This window comes from Sapajus apella, unplaced genomic scaffold, assembly GCF_009761245.1.
Source record: "Sapajus apella isolate SASKATOON/1434 unplaced genomic scaffold, GSC_monkey_1.0 scaffold77, whole genome shotgun sequence".
In the NCBI taxonomy this organism is placed as follows: Eukaryota; Metazoa; Chordata; class Mammalia; order Primates; family Cebidae; genus Sapajus; species Sapajus apella.
In genome coordinates, this window is record NW_022437017.1 from 4,100,286 (window position 1) to 4,121,061 (window position 20,776).

The window sequence follows — 20,776 nt, forward strand, 5'->3', positions numbered from 1 at the left end:
CCACCATGCCCAGCTACTCAGGAGGCTGAGGCAGGAGAATTGCCTGAATCCAGGAGGCGGAGGTTGCGGTGAGCCGAGATCGCGCCATTGCACTCCAGCCTGGGTAACAAGAGCGAAACTCCGTCTCAAAAAAAAAAAAAAAAAAAAAGAAAAGAAAAAAATTAGCCAGGCGTGGGGGTGCACACCTGTAATCCTAGCTACTTGGGAGGCTGAGGCAGGAGAATCGCTTGAACCTGGGAGATGGAGGCTGCAGTGAACTGAGATCATGCCACCACATTACAGCCTGGGTGACAGTGCAAGACTCCATCTCAAAAAATAAAAAAAAAAAAAATAAAAGTTAGAAAATATTTTGTTGTGGGACTGATTATGTGGTATTCAAATGAGAAGAGATCTCCAGTCCAGGGGAGCCCAGGTGATCAGGAGGTGTGTGTTAGCAAAGAATGATGGGATCCCCAATAGTGAGAGCTGGGGTGGCCTGATGAGGAAGGTGAGTCATTTTACCTGGAGGCAGGAGGTCATGGGATCCTTTGCACTGGGTTTTAAGGGATGAATAGGAGGTCATTAGAAGAAAGAAGGATAAGGGAAGGTCATTCCAGAAAAGGACAGTGGGCAAGGGCAGAGGCATTAACAGGGGGAATGATGGCATACTGGGGGTAAGGTGGTTACAGGTCAGGGGGCTTGGCCATGGGCGGGAGCTGGGCAGGTGGGGAGTGCTGGAAGAATGTGGATCGAGATGAAGATCAAAAGGCAGGCTGGGAGGGGCACGTGTGGCATTTTACGTGCTGCCCTACGGCGCTCTTCCAACCAGATGGGGAGCCAGGGGAAGGTTTTAGGCCAGCGAGAGGCATGATTAGACCTGCGTTACAGAGGTAACCGGTGACAGGAGAGGCCAATGATTAGATGGGGGCAAAGAGATGACAGAGGCAGGGAACCAGTTTGGCAGCCTCAGTGCAAGGTGACAAAGTCCTTAAGGAAGGCAGAGGGTGAAAAGTTGCGGCAGGAGTTCAGAGGCAGACCCAGTGGGGCTTGGTGCTCTGTTAAACACAGGCGTGGATGGAGGAAGTAAGGACGAAGATGTCTGGTTTGGGCCACTGAGGTGGGACCTGAAAGAAGGAAGGGAGAAGGGGACGGAGGTGGGAAAAAGAACAGCAGTACTCCCAGCAGACACAGTCAGTCTGAAATGCCACCCAGGAAACTCTGCTAAGTCCTGAAGGCTGTTGAGACATGCGTGGAGTCAGGGTCACCATCAAGGCTGGGGATATCTATCTACATATTTATTTATTTTTGAGATGGAGTGTCATTCTGTTGCCCAGGCTGGAGTGCAGTGGCACAATCTTGACTCACTGCAGCCTCCACCTCTGGGGTTCAAGTGATTCTCCTGCCTCAGCCTCCCAAGTAGCTGGGATTACAGGCGTGCACTACCATGCCTGGCTAATTTTTGTATTTTTAGTAGAGACAGGATTTCACCATGTTGGCCAGGTTGGTCTTGAACTCCTGTCCCCAGGTGATCCACCTGCCTTGGCCTCCCAAAGTGCTGGGATTACAGGCGTGAGGCACCACACCCAGCCAAGGCTGGGGATATCTATTTGGGAGGAGCCCATGTGTAGAAATGGAGAGGAGTGTGCCGCAGTCCTGCATATATGAAAAGCAGCCTTCCGTATCTGCGGGTTTTGCATCCTGAAAACACTGTATTTTTGATCTGCTTTGGTTGCAGGAGCAGAACCTGTGGCTGCAGAGGGCTGACTGAACAGACTGAAAAAAGTCTGTGTGTACTGGACGCACGCGGTGGAAACCCGTGTTCAAGGGTCAACTGTAGTGAAAGACAGACTCCTGAGGAACGGCATTTGGAGGCTGAGGTGGGCAGACGGCTTGAGCCCAGGAGTTTTAGACCGGCCTGGACAACACAGTGGGACCCCATCCCTACAAAAAATACAAAAATTGGCTGGGTGTTGTGTCGCACGCCTGTAGACCCAGCTACTCAGGAGGCTGAGGTAGGAGGATTACTTGAGGCCAGAAGGTGGAGGCTGCAGTGAGCCATCACTGCACCACTGCACTCCAGCCTGGGTGACACAGCAAGACTGTCTCGAAACAAAAAACTAAAAAACAGTTTTGAACAGAGCTGTCCGCCATCCATCCCAGGTGGACCAGTACAGCAGACAGAGTCGTGAGACGCTTCCATTTGACTGGCTCACCCCATAACGTCCTCTCTCCAGGACAGGTGTGACTCAGGGCAGGGCCATGTCTGCCGGTAAACTGTGCTTACCCAGAGCCATTACCGTTTGTTCCCAGGGCTGTGCATGCCATCGCCGCCTGTCATCATAATTACACACTTGAGCAACAAAGTGCTGCCTAAACTCATGGACCCATGAATGCAGAAGAGTTGAGTGTTTCTATGAAGCAGAGTCAAATACTTTGGAATAACTAAAAAGTCACTTAAAAACAAGCAAAACAGGCCGGGCACAGGGGCTTATGCCTGCAATCCCAGCACTCTGGGAGACCGAGGTAGGCTGATCATCTAGGTTGGGAGTTTGAGACCAGCTGGGCAATGTGATGAAACCCCGTCTCTACTAAAAATACAAAAATTAGCTGAACGTGGTGGGGCACGCCTGTAGTCCCAGCTACTCAGGAGGCTGAGGCATGAGAATCACTTGAACTGGGCAGGTGGAGGTTGCAGTGAGCCAAGATCGCGCCAGTGCACTCCAGCCTGGGCAACAGAGCAAGACAAGCAAGTCTCAAAATAATAGTAATTGCTCAGCTAGGCATGGTGGCATACACCTGTAGCCCCAGTCACACCCGTACTTAGGAGGCTGCAGCAGGAGGATCACTTGAGCCCAGGAGTTCGAGGCCAGCCCGGACAATACAGCAAGACCCCATCTCTAAAATATATTTATATATATAGCTGGCCTTTTTTGATTAGTTGCCAGTCTCTGAGAGCTCAGCTGGCCTGAGGCCGTCATCGGGGTTTAGTGTTTCTCCTCTAGGCAGCTTCTTCTGGTGGAGTGTGTGCATTCAAAACACAGACGCAGAAGAGGTAAACCACCTGCATGGGCTCGGGGTTCAGAAGTCTGTCCTGGGGGGAAGTGCCCTGCCCGACACCTTCCCATGTGACTGCAACACGCCCTATGCAACTCAGTGCTTGAGAGGCTGGTCTGGAGTGTGTGGGAGAATCCTCTGTGAGCTTCAGGCTAGGGTGGCTCAGTGGAGATAAGGAAACCTTTCAAGAGGAAAGGGTTTTGAAGGAGGGTGAGTTTGAGGGTAAGACCAGGGAGGTGCCTGTCCTGCATGCAGCAGGCAAGGGTAGAGGGGTCCTTCTGAGACAGGCTAGAGGCCCGGAGTTCCCTTCACGGTGGAATGGGTTACCTGGGCTGTGGTGAAGGAGCTGCAGGTGCCCCTGGGGTGTGGGGGCTGAGTGTGGGTACATCTGGGGTACAGAGGCCGAGTGTGGGTACATCTGGGGTACAGAGGGTGTGGGTACAACTGAGGTGTGAGGGATGAGTGTGGGTGCACCTGGGGTAGAGGCCGAGTGTGGGTGCATCTGGGATACAGAGGCTGAGTGTGGGGAGGTGTGGGTACAGAGGCTGAGTGTGGGTGCACCTGGGGTACAGAGGCAGATTGTGGGTACATCTGGGGTACAGAGGCCGAGTGTGGGTGCACCTGGGGTACAGAGGCCGAGTGTGGGTGCATCTGGGGTACAGAGGCTGAGCGTGGGTACATCTGGGGTACAGAGGCTGAGTGTGGGTACATCTGGGGTACAGAGGCTGAGTGTGGGTACGTCTAGGATACAGAGGCCGAGCGTGGGTGCACCTGGGGTGCAGGGCCTCCTGGGGGCTGGTGAGCAGATACACCTGCAATGATGAAATGAAGGCAGAGTTCCTTCCATTCACTGGCACTTACTGAACAGGTGCCAGGTGACTAGCAGACATCTGAAGGGAAAGACTCTCCAGGAAACAAGTATTTGTGGAAACTCAGAAGAGCTGTCTGCGAGTGCTGCCTTCACTTCCTCTCCTCCCTCTCTCCCCCTTGAATCCACACCGATGGCTCCATCAGCAACATGTGCCTGGGTGGAGAGGACAGGTGCGCTAGGAACAGACACTGTGACCACACTGCCTGGGCTCAAACCCCCACCTCCGAGACCCAGAGCGAGGGACCTGACTGTACCCTGCCTCAGTTTCCCCCAGCTGTAGAATGAGGGTAATAGTGGTGCCCACTGGCTGGGCACAGTGGCTCACACACGTAATCCCAGCACTTTGGGAGGCTGAGGTGGCAAGAAGGTGACAGAGTGATCACCTGTTCTGACAGGGTGGGAGGACTGCTTGAGACGAGGAGTTTGAGACCAGTCTGGGCAACATAGCAAAACCCCACTGCTACAACAAAATAAAAAGGTAGCCAAGCATGGTGCACGCCTGTGCTCCCACCTACTCAGGGGGCTGAGGCAGGAGGATGGCTTGAGCCCAGGAGTTCGCAGCTGCAGTGACCTATGATTGTGCCACTGCACTCCAGCTGCAGTGACAGTGAGACCTTGCCTCAAAACAAAACAAAACAAAACAACCCCACAAACACAAAAAAAGTAATGCCCTCTTTGGGGGTTGGCTGTGATGTCAAGAACATTCTGGAATGCTGTCTGGCACATGGCAAAGACTATCCTTGACTATTTGCACCACTGCTCACTTCCTCCACAGCTGCTGGAATGATTCCACTAACGACCAAGTCAGGCATGTCCCTCCTCTGCTCAAAGCTCTGCCATGGCTCCCACCTACCCCAAGAACCACTGCCTTTACTGTGACCTACAAGAGCGGTCGGCAAACTATGGCCCTGGGCCAAATCCATCGCCTGCTTTGGTAGAGCACAAATATGCAACAGAGACCTTATGCAGCCCACGAAGCCTAAAGTATGTACCATCTGGTCTCCTATAGTGTCCAAGACCTCTGGCCCCACCCAGGCCATCTCCCCACAAGCTACCACCTGCCTTCACTCTCCCAGTCTCCTGGGCCACCTGGCTTCGCCCACCTCGGCCTCCTCCATGTTACCCAAACATGTCACACCCCACCAGGCCCCTGTGGCTGCTGCTCCTTCTGTCTGCCCCATCTTCTTTCTCATTTTATTTTTATTGAGACTGAGTCTCGCTCTGTCACCCAGGTTGGAGTACAATGGCGTGATCTTGGCTAACCATAACTTCTGTCTCCTGGGTTCAGGTGATTCTCATGCCTTAGTCTCTCAAGTAGCTGGGATTGCAGGCGTGTGCCACCACGTCCAGCTAATTTTTGTATTTTTAGTCAAGATGGGGTTTTGCCATGTTGGCCAGGCTGGTCTCCAACTCCTGGCTTCAAGTGATCTGCCTGCCTTGGCCTCCCAAAGTGCTGAGATTACAGGTGTGAGCCACTGTGCTGGGCCAATTTTTATTTTTAAATAAATAATTTTGAAATAGAGACAGGGTCTTGCTATGCTGCCCAAGCTGGTCTTGAACTCCCAGCCTCAAGCAATCCTCCTGCCTCTGCCTCCGTCTCCTAAAGTGCTGGAACTAAAGGTATATGCCATCTTGTCTGGCCTGACCACCTTCTCAGTGAGGCCCCAGAGGCCACCCTCTTTAAAATATCATCCTGGCCAGGTATAGTGGTTCACACCTGTAATCCCAGCACTTTGGGTGGCTGAGGAAGGTGAATCACTTGAGGTCAGGAGTTCGAGATCAGCCTGACCAACATGGTGAAACCCCATCTCTATCAAAATACAAAATTTACCCAGGTGTGGTGGTGCATGCCTGTGATCCCAGCTGCTTGGAAGGCTGAGGCAGGATAATCACTTGAACCCGGGAGGCAGAGGTTGCAGTGAGCTGAGATGGCACCACTGCACTCCAGCCTGGGCAACAGAGTGAGACTCAATCTCAAAAAAACAAAAAACAAAAAAACCCACCCAAATAAAATGTCATCCACCCCTAAACACACACACACACACACACACACACACACACACACACACACACACACTTTCTCCGTGAGGCACATCACAGCCTCTTTGCATTCCAGGGCACCTGACCGCATTTCAGCACTATTTTTGAAGGTCCTTTTATTTTCTAAAAAAATTATTATTATTTTAGAAATGAGATCTCTCTCTGTTGCCCAGGCTGGAGTACAGTGGTGCAATCATAGCTCACTGTAGTCTTGAACTCCTGGGCTCAAGGGATCCTCCTGCCTCAGCCTCCCAAGTAGCTGAGACCACAGGTGCGTGACACCACGCCTGGTTAATTAAACAAAAAATTTTTAGAGATAGGTTCTTGCTATGTTGCCCAGGTTGGCTGGTCTCAAACTCCTGGGCTCAACTAATCCTCCCACCTGGGCCTCCCCATGTGCTGGGATTATACACATGAGCCTTCTAGGACATTTTCAACATTAATGTCACCAACAAGAAGCACAAAAATGCAAAAACCGTGGCACTCGTAGACCTTAAACAGCGCATGCATTTACAGAGTAAGAGGCTGAACGGGAAGGCAGACTGTCGCCTCGTGGAGCCTCAGCTGTGAACGGCCATGGGAACTCTGTGTTTTCTCCACTCTGCACCAGTACGAATGGATTGATGTTGAGGTTATGAAGAAATTTTAGCAAGTAGATGAAAATTAAACACAGAATTACCATCCGATCAGCAATTCTACTCCTGGGTATATCTTCAAAAGAATTGTCTGAATAAACACTGACTCTACAATTCAAGGCTTGACTGTATTTTTGTTTATTTAGAAGGGAAACTCCAGGAGCTGAGCTGCAGGTCTCTGTTGTCACGGCTGGCACGAGGCCTGTCACGTGGTAGGGGGGTGCTTAACAGATGCCGGCTTCAGGGAGGGAGGGAGAAGACTTCTGGGAGGGACCTGGTCTGGGCCGGTCAGAGGAGAAAGGAAAGGGCAGGGTGGAGGGAATGTCTTATTCCAGGAGGTTCTGCTGTGAGCCTTAGGGACCCTTGGGGTCACTTTCTCATCGAACCTGAAGCCACAGAAAAGTTTATGTGGAGTGGATGCTTCTAGAAATGATGGCTGGAGCATAGGAAACGGGGCACACTGTAAGGGGTGGATGCAGGGGGACCTGGACCTTCAGGGCAGGGGAAAGGCAGGGAGAGGTGGAGAGGGACAGAGAGGGGTGGTATAGGGGCGATGGAGAGCCAGAATGGTGGGCTCAGCAGTAGGCATCCGCTGGCATGGGGGGCGCTCTAGGGAAGGGATGGAAATTTGGGTCTAAGGTGGTACCTGGAGCACGGGAGCAGCCAGGAGCAGGGGTAGGGAGGTGGTTTAACGGAGCTGCCTGGAGATTAAACGGGATAAGGGATGGAATTAAAGCGATCTTGGGACCAGAATAGCTGAATTGCATGAGTGGATTTTATTTTGGGGGAGGGGAGAAGACAGCTGTATCATAACCACTGGCTCAAACTAGTACTATTTTATTTATTTATTATTTATTTTGAGATGGAATTTAACGTTGTGGCCCAGACTGGAGTGCAGTGGTGCAACCTCGGCTCACTGCAACCTCTGCTTCCCCGGCTCAAATGATCCTCCTGCCTCAGCCTCCCAAGTAGCTGGGATTACAGGCACATGCCACCACGACTGGCTAATTTCTGTATTTTTAGTAGAGATGGGGTTTCACCATATCGTCCAGTCTGGTCTCAAACTCCTAACCTCAGATGATCTGCCTGCCTTGTCCTCCCAAAGTGCTGGGATTACAGGGGTTAGCCACCTTGCCCGGCCCTCAAACTAGTATTATTATGATGTTTAAAAAAAATGACCGACCAAAACCCCTAGGTTGTTTCCTCACTAGCTTCTATTTCCGGATCCTGTATTTATACGGTTGTTTATTTAGACCGGTGATTCTCTACCAGGAGCGATTCCTGCCCCCACAGCCATTTGGCAGTGTCTGGAGACATTTTTCATTGTTATGAATGTGAGGGGGGGAAGACAGGTGCTCCTGGCATCTGCTGGGTGGAGGCCAGGGATGCTGCTCAGTGCCCTGTAGTGCCCAGGTCAGCCCCATCCGAAACAATGATCTGGCCCCAAACGTCTAGGCTGGGAAACCCTGATTTGGACCCATGCGCAGGAATCTAAGCATCCCAGTGCTCACTCTGCCACCTGGTGATTAAAGCCACCTCTCCACGATGATTAAAGCCACCCCTCTAGCTGTCTGTTGTCTCGAGCTTTGATATGTAAGCTGTCTACATCTTTATCTTTCTAAGTTACAAGTTAAATGACTGACTGAGGCTGGGCAGAGGACAGAACCGTGGGTGGCTTCCTACTAAGGGAACACCAGCACATTAATTAACTGCTCTGTGAATGTCCATCCACCAACGAGCATAGCTAAGAGATGATCACCTCACAACTATCTTGCTTATTTATTTAGTTTTTAGAGACAGAGTCTCAGCTGGAGCACAGCGGTGTAATCATAGTCACTGCAGCCCCAAATTCCGGCCTCTCTTCTGAGTAGCTGGAAGTGCACACCACCACCCCTGGGTAACTAAAAATTAGGCCAGGTACAGTGGCTCACGCTTGTAATCCCAGCACTTTGGGAGGTAGAGGCAGGCGGATGACGAGGTAAGGAATTCGAGACCATCCTGGTCAACAAGATGAAACCCCATCTCTACTAAAAACACAAAAATTAGTTGGGCATGGTGGCACGTGCCTGTAATCCCAGGTACTTCAGAGGGTGAGGCAGGAGAATCACCGGAACCCAGGCGGTGGAGGTGGTGGTGGGCTGAGACCGTACCGCTGCACTCTAGCCTGGGCAACAGAGAGAAACTCTGTCTTAAAAAAAAAAAAAATTTGTTTTTTTCTTTGTAGAGACAAGGTCTTGCCATGTTGCCTAGGCTGGCTTTGAACTCCTGGGCTCAACCGATACTCCTGCCTTGGCCTCCCAGAATGCTTGGATTACAGGCATGAGCCACCACCCTCAAACCATAACTATCTTAATATCTCTGTGTGCTTCTCATCCTGCCCCCTAAAATATGGTGCAGGATGTGGTTGGATGCTTCCTATTTCCATGTGTCTGATCCAGTTTTGCCGGCTGAATGCCAAAGATCACGGGAGTCAGTGACGCACTTTCAAGTTCTGGTAAGATCCGACAGTGTCAGATGCAACTGGAAAGAGGACTCCTCCAACTTAACAATAAAAAACAGACACTCCCATTCACAAATGGGCAAAGGACTTGAAAAGACAGGTCTCCAAAGAAGATACACAAATGACCAATAGGCACATGAAAAGGGTGCTCAACATCAGTCATCACTAGGGAAACGCAAAGCAAAACCACCCACTTCACACCCACTAAGATGGTCTATTTTATTTACTTCTTTTTTTTGTTTTTGAGACACAGTCTTGCTCTGTCACCCAGGCTAGAGTGCAGCGGTGCGATCTCAGCTCCCTGCAACCTCTGCCTCCTGGGTTCAAGTGATTCTCCTGCCTCAGCCTCCCGAGTAGCTAGGATTACAGGTGACCACCACCATGCCTGGCTAATTTCTGTATTTTTAGTAAAGATGGGCTTTCACTATGTTGGCCAGGCTGGTCTCGAGCTCCTGACCTCAGGTGATTTGCCCACCTCAGCCTCCCAAAGTGCTGGGATTACAGGAGTGCACCACCATTCCCAGTCTAAGATGGTATAATTTAAAAAATGGAAAATTACAAGCGTTGGTGAGAAGGCAGAGAAAGCAGGACCCTCATACACTGCTGGTAGGAAGGTAAAATGGGGCAGCTGCTGTGGAAGACAGCTTGCTACTTCCTAAAAAGTCTAGCATAGAATTACCACATGACCCAGCAATTCCACTTCTGAGTATATTGTCAAATGAATTAAAGCAGGTACTCAAAGAGGTATTTTGTACATACATGTTCACAGCAGGATTATTCAGCCAAAATGTGGAAATAAGGCCAGGCGAGGTGGCTCACACCTATAATCCCAGCACTTTGGGAGGCTGAGGAGGGGCGATTACCTGAGGTCAGGAGTTTGAGACCAGCCTCACCAACATGGTGAAATCCCGTCTCTACTAAAAATACAAACATTAGCCAGGCCTGGTGGTGGGCACCTGTAATCCCAGCTACTCGGGAGGCTGAGGCAGGAGAATAGCCTGAACCCGGGAGGTGGAGGTCGCAGTGAACCAAGATCATGCCACTGTATTCCAGCCTGGGCAACAGGGTGACGCTCTGTCTCAAAAGAAAAGCCCCAAAACAAACAAAAAAACACAAAACGTGAAAATAATCTAAGTGTGTATCTATGGATGAATGGAAAAACAACATGTGACACACACACACACCGCAATATTATTCGGCCTTAAGAAGGCAGTTCTGACACACAGATGGCTCTTAAGGACACTATGCTCAGTGAAATAAGCCAGTCACAAAAGAATAAATCGTATGTGACTCCAATCCTAGAAGGTGCCTAGAGGTGTCAGATTCATAGAGACAGGAAGGAGAATGGTGGATGCCAGCGGCTGGGGTCGGGGAGGGAGAGTGAATGTTTCAGGAGGACAGAGATGCAGCTTGGGAAGAGGTGAAAGTTCTGGAGATAGATGGATATGAATGTGCTTAATGCCACCAACCTGAGCACTTAAAAATGATTTTTTTTAAACGATGCCATTTGGCTGGGCACAGTGGCTGACACCTGTAATCCCAGCACTTTGGGAGGCCAAGGCAGGCAGATTGCCTGAGCTGAGGAGTTCGAGACCAGCCTGGGCAACATGGCTTGCCCCAGTCTCTACAAAACTATAAAAAACATTAGCCAGACGTGGTGGCATGTGCCTCTAGTCCCAGCTACTCGGGAGGCTGAGGCACAAGAATTGCTTGAGCTGCGATGTGGGGGTTGCAGTGAGCTGAGATGGTGTCACAGCACTCTAGCCTGGGTAACAGAGTGAGACTCTGTCTCAAAAAAAAAAAAATCAAGGATGGCTAATAGATATATAGGACCAACACCTGCTTCCTTGGTATTTGAGGTCATTTTGCTGAGCAAGTTTAACTACTCCACATACCGCCAGGCAGAGTTGTCCCAGAATGTTTTACGGAGGTTGAACTGGTAAGAACCACTACTAAAGGACAAGATTAGCCACTAGTAGAGACAGCCTTTTGATGTGAGCTGAAAAGGGTAAATCCAACCAGAAGACCAGAGGTATGGCCTCCAGAAGAGAAGTCAACTGATGAGAAAGAGATGCTTGGTCACTCAGGAGGCTGACGCAGGAGGATCGCTTGAGGCCAGGAGTTCAAGACCACCTTGGGCACAAGACTAATACTCTGTTTCTACAAATAAATTTAAAAATTAGCCAGGTATGGTGATGCATCCTGTAGTCCCAGCTATTTGGGAGGCAGAGGTGGGAGGATCACTTGCGCCCCGGAGGTTGAAGCTGCAGTGAGCTGTGACTGCATCACTGTACTCCAGCCTGGGTGACAGAGCAAGACCCTGTCGAAGAAAAAAAGAAAGAAAGGAAGAAAGGAAGGAAGGAAGGAAGTCAGGCAAGCAGGCCAGCCTAGCACAGTGGCTCATGTCTGTAACCTCAGGACTTTGAGAGGCCGAGGCGGGCAGATCAATTGAGGTCAGGAGTTTAAGACCAGCCTGGCCAACATGGTGAAAGCTCATCTCGATTAAAAATACAAAATTAAGCCAGGCGTAGTGGCAGGCACCTGTAATCCCAGCTACTCAGGAGGCTGAGAGTTGCCTGAACCCACGAGGCAGAGGCTGCAGTGAGCCGAGATCACACTACTGCACTCCAACCTGGGCAAAAGAGCAAGACCCTGTCAAGAAAAGAAAAAAAAGGAAAGGAAAGGAGAAAAGGGGAAAGGAAAGGAAGAAGCTTGGTGTGCAGCATTTTTTTTTTTTTTTTTGAGATGGAGTCTTGCTCTGTTGCCCAGGCTGGAGTGCAATGGCACGATCTTGACTCACTGCAACCTCCACCCCTGGGGTTCAAGCGATTCTCTTGCCTTAGCCTACCTAGTAGCTGGGACTACAGGCACGTGCCACTACCCCTGGATAATTTTTTGTATTTTCAGTAGAGACGGGGTTTCACCATTGTTGGCCAGGATGGGCTCGATCTCCTGAGCACAGGTGATCTGCCTGCCTCGGCCTCCCACAGTGCTGGGATTACGAGTGTGAGTCACTGCGCCCGCCCACAACTTCATTTTTAACATATCTGACTAAAGAATGTGCCTAAGGTCAAGGCTCAGACGGAGATGCCCTGCGATGCCCAGGCTTGTTCTGAGATCCTCTGTTTCCTTCTGTGCAAATTTTGCACTATTTTCTGGTATCAGCATGGAGGGACCTTCCATATCACCCATAGATATTCCAGATGCTGAAAAAAGCATCTGCCTTGTGAGTATTTCTTTTGACACAGGGTGCAGGCCAGATGCTGAAGTATAAGAGGTCCCAGCAAAACAGTTTTACCCTCTGAGGCCTTCTCAGGAAGGGCAGTGTGCAGTATCTTTTAAACAATTATGTTAATTCTATTGGCCGGGCAGAAATCAAAATGACAAGGGTGAAAAACTTTTGTTTTTTTGACATGGAGTTCCTTTCTGCTGCCCAGGCTGGAGTGCAGTGGTGCGATCTCAGCTCACTGCAACCTCTGCTTCTCAGGTTCAAGCGATTCTTGTGCCTTAGTCTCCCAAGTAGCTGGGATCACAGGTGTGCCACGACGCTCAGATAGGTTTTTTTTTTTTTTTTTTTTAGACAGAGTCTCCTACACACACACACACACACACACACACACACACACACAAACACACACACACACACTTTAAGCCAAAAATTTTCACGTGGGAAATAAACAGCAAATAAATGTCAGCAGAGGTGGCCCTAAGAAGGGCAGAGGAAGCCAAACACTTGAGAGAGGCCAGGAGTTTTTGTTTTAGCAGATAAAAAGCAAGCTGTCACAGGTGGAAAGAAGGCAGGGCAGAAAATCAGGCACACAGATTAGCAGGAAAAAACCTGTTTGCCTTTAACGGACATATTTGCATTTCTGGAAAAAAACTGAAATGATGTCAGGGCAGGTGAACCTTAGAAAGACCCTTCACAGGCCTGGTGCGGTGGCTCATGCCTGTAATCCCAGCACTCTGGGAGGCCGAGGCGGGCAGATCACTTGAGGGTCAGGTGTTCGAGACCAGCCTGGCCAACATGGTGAAACCCGATCTCTACTAAAAATAGAAAAATTGGCTGGGTGTGGTGGCAGGTGCCTGTAATCCCAGCTACTCAGAAGGCTGAGGCAGGAGAATTGCTTGAGCTCAGGAGGTGGGGGTTGCAGTGAGCCACTATACTCCAGACTGGGTGACAGAGTGACACTCTGTCAAAAAAAAAAAAAAAAAAGACCCTTCACAGGGAGTTTCCAATCTAATCCAAAATCTCACAGAGGTCAATTTTTCCATACCATGGACTGGGAAAGCCATAAGTCTTGTTTTTTTCTTTTTTAAAGAAACAGGGTCTCGCTCTTGCCCAGGCTGGAGTGCAGTGGTGCAATCAAAGCTCACAGCAGTCTCGAATTCCTGGACTCCAGTGATCTTCCTGCCTCAGCCTCCCAAGTGGCTGGGACTACAAGTGCATACTACCTACCTGTAGTTACCATGCCTGGCTAATGTTTATATATTTTTTGTAGAGATGGGATCTCACTATGTTGCCCAGGCTGGTCTTTAACTCCTGGGTTCAAGTAATCCTCCTGCCTCAGCCTCCCAAAGTGTGAGATTACAGGTGTGACCTACTGTACTTGGCCGGTCTTGTTCTAACCTGGGGGGACCCAAACTCTATGTTGAACATCCCCAGGCTTGCAGATACCACAACAGATCTTTATTCCCTTAGAAAACACACTGCAGCATAAACAGGGGTCCCTTGGGACTGCTCAAGGCTATGCCCAGATTGTGCAGAGGCCAACCTGGAACACAGCTGCTGAGCTTATGAGACAGGTGAGGGTCTCCTGTTCCCTACCCCTTGTCCCTTGCCAAATTTACAGTCCCTTGCCAAATTTACAGTCAGATCATCGTGGCTGTAGGAACAGAACTGTAAAAATGATGAGTCTACTCTAGGGGCTGGTGAACCCTTACTGCCTGTGGGCTGGCCATGTGTTTTTGTAAATAAAAGTTTTATCAGAACACAGCCACGCCCACTTGTTTCCCTGTTGTCTGTGGCTGCTTTTGAGTTGAGTAGCTGTAACAGAGGCTATGTGTGGTCTGCAAAGCCTGAAATATTTACTACCTGGCTCTTTTTTTTTGAAACAGGTTCTATGCACCTACGTGCAGTAAAAAAGAAACAGGGTCTCACTTTGTCATCCAGGCTGGAGGCAGTGGTACGATTTTGGCTCACTGTAACTTCCACCTCCTGGGTTCAAGCAATTCTCCTGTCACAGCCCCCCAAGTAGCTGGGATTATAGGCCTGAGCCACCATGCCTGGCTAATTTTTTATTTTTAGTAGAGAAGGGATTTCGCCATGTTGCCCAGACTGGTCTCCAACTCCTGGGCTTAAGTGATCTGCCCACCTCGGTCTCCTGAAGTCCTGGGATTACAGGCGTGAGCCACCGCACACAGCCTACTATCTGGCTCCTTTTATTTGAGATGGAGTCTTGCTCTATTAGCCAGGCTGGAGTGCGCTGATGTAATCTCGGCTCACTGCAACCTCCTCTGCCTTCCGGGTTCAAGCGATTCTCCTGCTTCAGCCTCCCGAGTAGCTGGGACTACAGGCACGTGCCATCACACCCGGCTAATTTTTGTATTTTTAGTAGAGATGGGGTTTCACCATGTTGGCCAGGCTGGTCTTAACTCCTGACCTCAGGTGATCCACCCACCTTGGCTTCCTGAAGTGCTGGGACTGCAGGCATGAGTCACCATGCCCGACCTACTGTCTGGCTCTTAACAGAAAAAGTTTTCTGGTCCCTGGTCTACTGTATCTAATTGGTTTGTTCTGGAAGGGAGGGCCTATTTCCAAGAATTAAAATGCACCCAGCTGGGCTCATGCAGCCTGGAAAATCCCAATGCTCTATCCCTGATGTGCAGAAGGAGCTGGAATAAAAGGAGTGGCAAAGTGGATTCAGTGTGCAAAATCATTACTGAATCCCAGAGTCTTGAAATTGCCAACACTGGGAGCAAACAGGCTCCAAACAAGTAGCAAAGGCCAGATATAAGTGAAGGGGAGGAAGGCAGTAAATCACACTGCCACGTGTGTACCTATGCAACAATCTTGCATGTTCTTCACATGTACCCCAAAACCTAAATGCAATTAAAAAAAAAGAAAAGTTGTGGCTCAAATGCCAGAGATTCCTGCTGTTCTTATGAAGATTTAAAACATTTTTTTGAATGAACAATTTCCTGGAACTTTAAATAAGTGTTTAAAAAAAAAAAAAAAAAAAGAGAGACTGGCTTTTTTTTTGAGACACAGTGTCACTCTGTTGCCCAGGTTGAAGTGCAGTGGCTCAATCTCGGCTCACTTCAACCTCCGCCTCGCGGGTTCCAGTGATTCTCCTGCCTCAGGCTCCTGAGTAGCAGGGGTTATAGGTGCCTGCCATCACGCCCGGCTAATTTTTGTATTTTTAATAGAGATGGGGTTTCACCATGTTGGCCAGGTTGGTCTTGAACTCCTGACTTCAGGTGATCCGTCCACCTCAGCCTCCCAAAGTGCTGGGATTACCAGCGTGAGCCACTGTGCCTGGCCAGTGGTTGGTTTCTGAGCATCTCAGTTTCCTACCATCCTGAGTATGCTGGCTACAACCATTAATGTAAGTCAGCAACCAGCTCCTAAGCTAGGAAAATTCCAGAACCTTACAAAGACCTTCATTAGTATTCATTTTAGAATTGCAGTGGTGTGAGCCTGAATATATTTTAACATGTTCTGTGTCTCAAGGTCAGCTCGTAAGCTAGGTGCAGGAGTAGGCAAATGGTACGGCTTTTTTTCCCCCGGTCTCTGAATCTATAAAACTTTTGTGTTTGATGAAGGTGGTATTTGAATGTAGGGGAAGGAAGAGATTATATGGAGTACAGGTACATGGGCAGACATTTGACAAACTGTAATATCAGGTTCCTACTCATACTTTTTGGCAAATTATATTCACAGAGAATTCAGATTTAGAAGCTTTCCAAAAAGAATCTGGAGGCCAGGTGTGGTGGCTCACACCTGTAATCCCAGCACTTTGGGAAGCCGAGGTGGGTGGATCACCTGAGGTCAGGAGTTCGAGACCAGCCTGGCCAACATGGCAAAACCCCGTCTCTACTAAAAATACAAAAAAAATCAGCCAAGCATGGTGGCAGGTGCCTGTAGTCCCAGCTACCTAGGAGGCTGAGGCAAGAGAATCGCTTGAACCTGGGAGGTGGAGGTTGCAGTGAGCTGAGATTGAGCCACTGCATTCCAGCCTGGACAACGGAATGAGACTCCATCTCAATAACAAAAAAAAAAAAAAAAAATCTGGAGTTCTCCTGAAGACCTCCTCTTTCCTCTCTTCAATTAACTGGTTCTAAAGAGTGAGCCCAAGTGCTACACTTACTTTAACTTCAAAATATTGGAAAATCGCTGTGTTGTAAAAAGCCTAAGAAATGAGTACCAATAACTTGTAAACTTGTTCTAGGCTGGGAATGGCGGCTCACACCTGGAATCCCAGTGTTTTGGGAGGCTGAGGCAGGAGGATCGCTTGAGCTCAAGAGTTTAAGACCAGCTTGGGGAACATGGTGAAACCCCATTTCTACAAAAAATAGCATTAAAAATATATAATTAGCCAGGGGTGGTGGTGTATGACTGTGGTCCCAGCTACTCAGAATGCTGCGGCAGGAGGATGGCTTGAGCCTGGTAGGTAGAGGCTGTAGCAGGCTCTGATTGTATCACTGCACTCCAGGCTCGGCAACAGAACAAGACCCTGTTTCAAAAACTAAAACTAAAACAAAACAAGCTTGTTCTTTACAAATCGTTAGAAACAGGAGGTTCCTGAAGTGGGTTGAACAGTGTCCCACCAAAATTCATGTCCACCTAGAACCTTGGAATGTGGACTTATTTGGAAAAACAGCCTGGGCAGAGGTCATTAGTTAAGGATCTCAGGATAAGATTTCGACTTAGGGTGGGCCCTAGAGCCTATGGCTAGTGTCTGTGTAGAGAAGGGAGAGGGGGGTTTAGAGACAAAGATACAGACAGGAAACATACACACAGGTGAAGGCCATGTGACTACGGAGGGTGTGGAATGACGTGGCTATGAGCCAGGGAATCTCTGGGGCCACTTTTTAGAAGTTGGAAGAGGCAAAGAAGAATTGTATCCTAGCGACTTGAGAGGACCCCTGCAGAAACCTTCATTTCAGACTTCTCCAGAGCTGTGAGAGAATGCATTCATGTCACTTTCAGCTGCCACGTTTGAGGTAATTTGCTACGGCAGCCCTGGGGAAGGTATATTGTTCTTAGAAAGTCAGAGCTGTGAACTGTACTCTGAAGGGCTTCAACTTTTCTACACATTTTCCTCCTCTGTGGCACGGTGGCTCTGACACTGTGAACTGTGACCCATTAGTAAGTCATAAAAAACATTTTATTTCCGAAAAATAAAACAGAAAACAACAGAGTGGAGGCTGGGCACGGTGGCTCACACCTGGAATCCCAGCACGGTGGGAGGATCGCTTGAGCCCAGGAGTGCCAGACTAGTCTGGGCAACACAGTGAGACTCCCTCTCTACAAAAAAAAAGGGAGAGAGACAGAATGATAGAACACATCTGAGAAGGCCGGGCACGGTGGCTCACGCCTGTAATTCCAGCATTTCGGGAGGCCAACCCTGGCAAATCACCTGAAGTCAGGAGTTTGAGACCAGCCGGCCAACATGGTGAAACCCCGTCTCTACTAAAAATACAACAAATTAGCCAGGCATAGTGGTGGGCACCTATTATCCCAGCTACTGGGGAGGCTGAGGCAGGAGAATCACTTGAACCCAGTAGACAGAGGTTGCAGTGAGCCAAGATTGCACCACTGCACTCTAGCCTGAGTGAAAGAGTGAGACTCCACCTCAAATAAAATAAAATAAAATAAAATAAAATAAAAATAAAGCATCCAAGTCTGTCGCACACAATAAAGATGAGTACTGTTTGGTAACATTGCATCCTATTATTGTATGTATAACCATTGGGTCATGGTACAAAATGTTCTGTTTTTGGTCAAAACAAAATGCACCCATCTGAAGGAGCTACAAGAGAATACTAGAGGCGGCCAGCAGGCGCAGTGGCTAACGCCTGTAATCCCAGCACTTTGGGAGGCTGAGGCAGGTAGATCACGAGGTCAGGAGTTCGAGACCAGCCTGGCCAACATGGTGAAACCCCGTCTCTACCAAAAATACAAAAATTAGCTGGGCATGGTGGCAGGTGCCTGTAATCCCAGCTACTTGTGAGGTTGAGGCAGAGAATTTCTTGATCTCAGGAGGCTGAGGTTGCAGTGAACCAAGATCACACCATTGCACTCTAGCCTGAGTGACAGAGCAAGACTGTCCCAAAAAAAAAAAAAGTCCTAGAAGCCCCTGTCTTCAGGCCCCACCATCGGGCAAACCTTCCAGGACAACAGAAAGCTACCCTCATGCTAAAATACTCCAGGACTGGGAATGTTCAGGTTGGATTAGCTCCATGATCTATCTAAAAGGCCTTTGGGTTTCTACCTACCTCTGTTTCTGCTTTTTGTGACTTGACAACAGTTGTCCAGATCAGTTTGTATTTACAGGACAACAGAGAGCCCAGTACAAGAAGCCCCTCGAGCATCTAACTGGCTCTCTAGAGCCAGGACAGGGAAGGGATCAACAGTCAGCACACAAGATCAGGTCAATTGAGTGAAATGGCCCCAGGTCAGCCCGTACCTGCCTCTGGCAAGGTGCCCCTTACTATTCTTTCAAATTTCTTCTTACAGATTACAAGTAACTAGGCCAGGTACAGTGGCTCACACCTGTAATCTCAGCACTCTGCGAGGCTGAGGCAGGAGGATCTCTCTCTCTCTCTCTTTTTTTTTTTTTTTTTTGAGATGGGCTCCCCCTTTCGCCCAGGATGGAGTGCTGTGGCTCAGTCTCGGTTGACTGCAACCTCCACTGTCTCCCAGGTTCAGGCAATTCTCCTGTCACAGCCTCCCCAGAAGCTGGGATTACAGGTGCCAGTCACCATGCCTGGTTAATTTTTGTATTTTTAGTTGAGATGGGAGTTTCACCATGTTGGTCAGGCTGGTCTCGAACTCCCGACCTCAGGTGATCTACCCGCCTTGGCCTCCCATAGTGTTGGGATTACAGGTGTGAGCCACCACACCCAGCAGGAGGATCTCTTGAGCCCAGGAGTTCAAGACCAGCCTCGGCAACACAGCAAGGCTTCATCTTTAAAAATAAAAAAAAAAATTAGCTGGGCACGGTGGCGCACACCTGTAGTGCCAGCTACTCAGGAGGATGAGGTGCGAGGATCACTTGAGCCCAGGAGGTCGAGGCTTCAGTGAGCTATGATTGCTCCAGCCTGGGCAACAGAGCGAGGCCATCTCAAAAAGAAAGATAGAAAAAGCTAATTTTAGGAAACAGTGTGAATGAAGCTTGTAATCGTTATGCTAAGTAAAAGAAGCCACATGAATACATCAACTATACTGTCAGATTCCACTGACATGAAGTCTAGAATAGACAGATCTAGAGACAGAAAATAGGGTTGTGGCTGCTGGGGGCTGGGAGGATAGGGGAATGGGCAGTGAAAGCTAAGGGTGTGGGCTTTTCTTATGGGGTGATGAGAATGTTCTGAATTAAATAGTGGTGACAGCTGCATGACTCTGTGAACATAGTAAAACCATTGAATAGGCTGGGTGTGGTGGCTCACGCCTGTAATCCTAGCACTTTGGGAAGCCAAGGCAGGGGGATCACCTGAGGTCAAGAGTTCAAGACCAGCCTGACCAACATGGTGAAACCCCATTTCTACTAAAAATACAAAAACTAGCTGGGCGTGGTGGTGGGCACCTGTCATCCCAGCTACTGGGAGGCTGACGCAGAGAATCGCTTGAACCCGGGAGGCGGAGGTTGCAGTAAGCCTAGATTGTGCCACTGCACTCCACCCAGCCTGGGTGCCAGAGCGAGACTCTGGAAAACAAAACAAAACAAAACATTGAATTGTACACTGTAAAAGGGTGAATTTTATGGTATGTGAACTACATGATCACAATTTTAAATAGCAGCAGCTGACCAAGAGGGCTTTCCGGGTAATGTCTGGGCTCTATCTGCCTCGAGGCTCTCATCTCACATACTGGATGGCACAGATACAATTTGTAACCTTCTCCTACGTGGTCCTACATGGCAGGGACCAGCAGGTGGGCATGCTGCCATCCTCCTGTGCATTAGGTAATCGATGAATGTCAATAACCTAGCCCCACACCACTTACAGGACGAGCTGGTCCCCTTTCCTTTAGGGTTCTCTTAGCTTTGCCCCCAGCCTTCCTGCTACTCAGTCTCAAACCGTAACTTAAAATTCTGTCCCATTGCCACTGTGCTTCCAGTTCTTTTTTTTTTTTTTTTTTTTTTTTTGAGACGGAGTTTCACTCATGTTACCCAGGCTGGAGTGCAATGGCGCGATCTCGGCTCACCGCAACCTCCGCCTCCTGGGTTCAGGCAATTCTCCTGCCTCAGCCTCCTGAGTAGCTGGGATTACAGGCACGCACCACCATGCCCAGCTAATGTTTTGTATTTTTAGTAGAGACGGGGTTTCACCATGTTGACCAGGATGGTCTTGATCTCTTGACCTCGTGATCCACCCGCCTCGGCCTCCCAAAGTGCTGGGATTACAGGCTTGAGCCACCGTGCCCGGCTGTGCTTCCAGTTCTTATCCCATCTCTTCCTCTCTTTGTAACTGCTT

At 49.2% G+C, this 20,776-nt stretch overlaps 1 protein-coding gene across 7 annotated transcripts in view; it reads right to left on the reverse strand.

Annotated features, from left to right (window-relative positions):
- ARHGEF18 (Rho/Rac guanine nucleotide exchange factor 18) overlaps positions 1-20,776 on the reverse strand; it is a 118,343-nt gene that overhangs the window by 50,744 nt on the left and 46,823 nt on the right. The gene's annotated exons all lie outside the window — the stretch shown is intronic.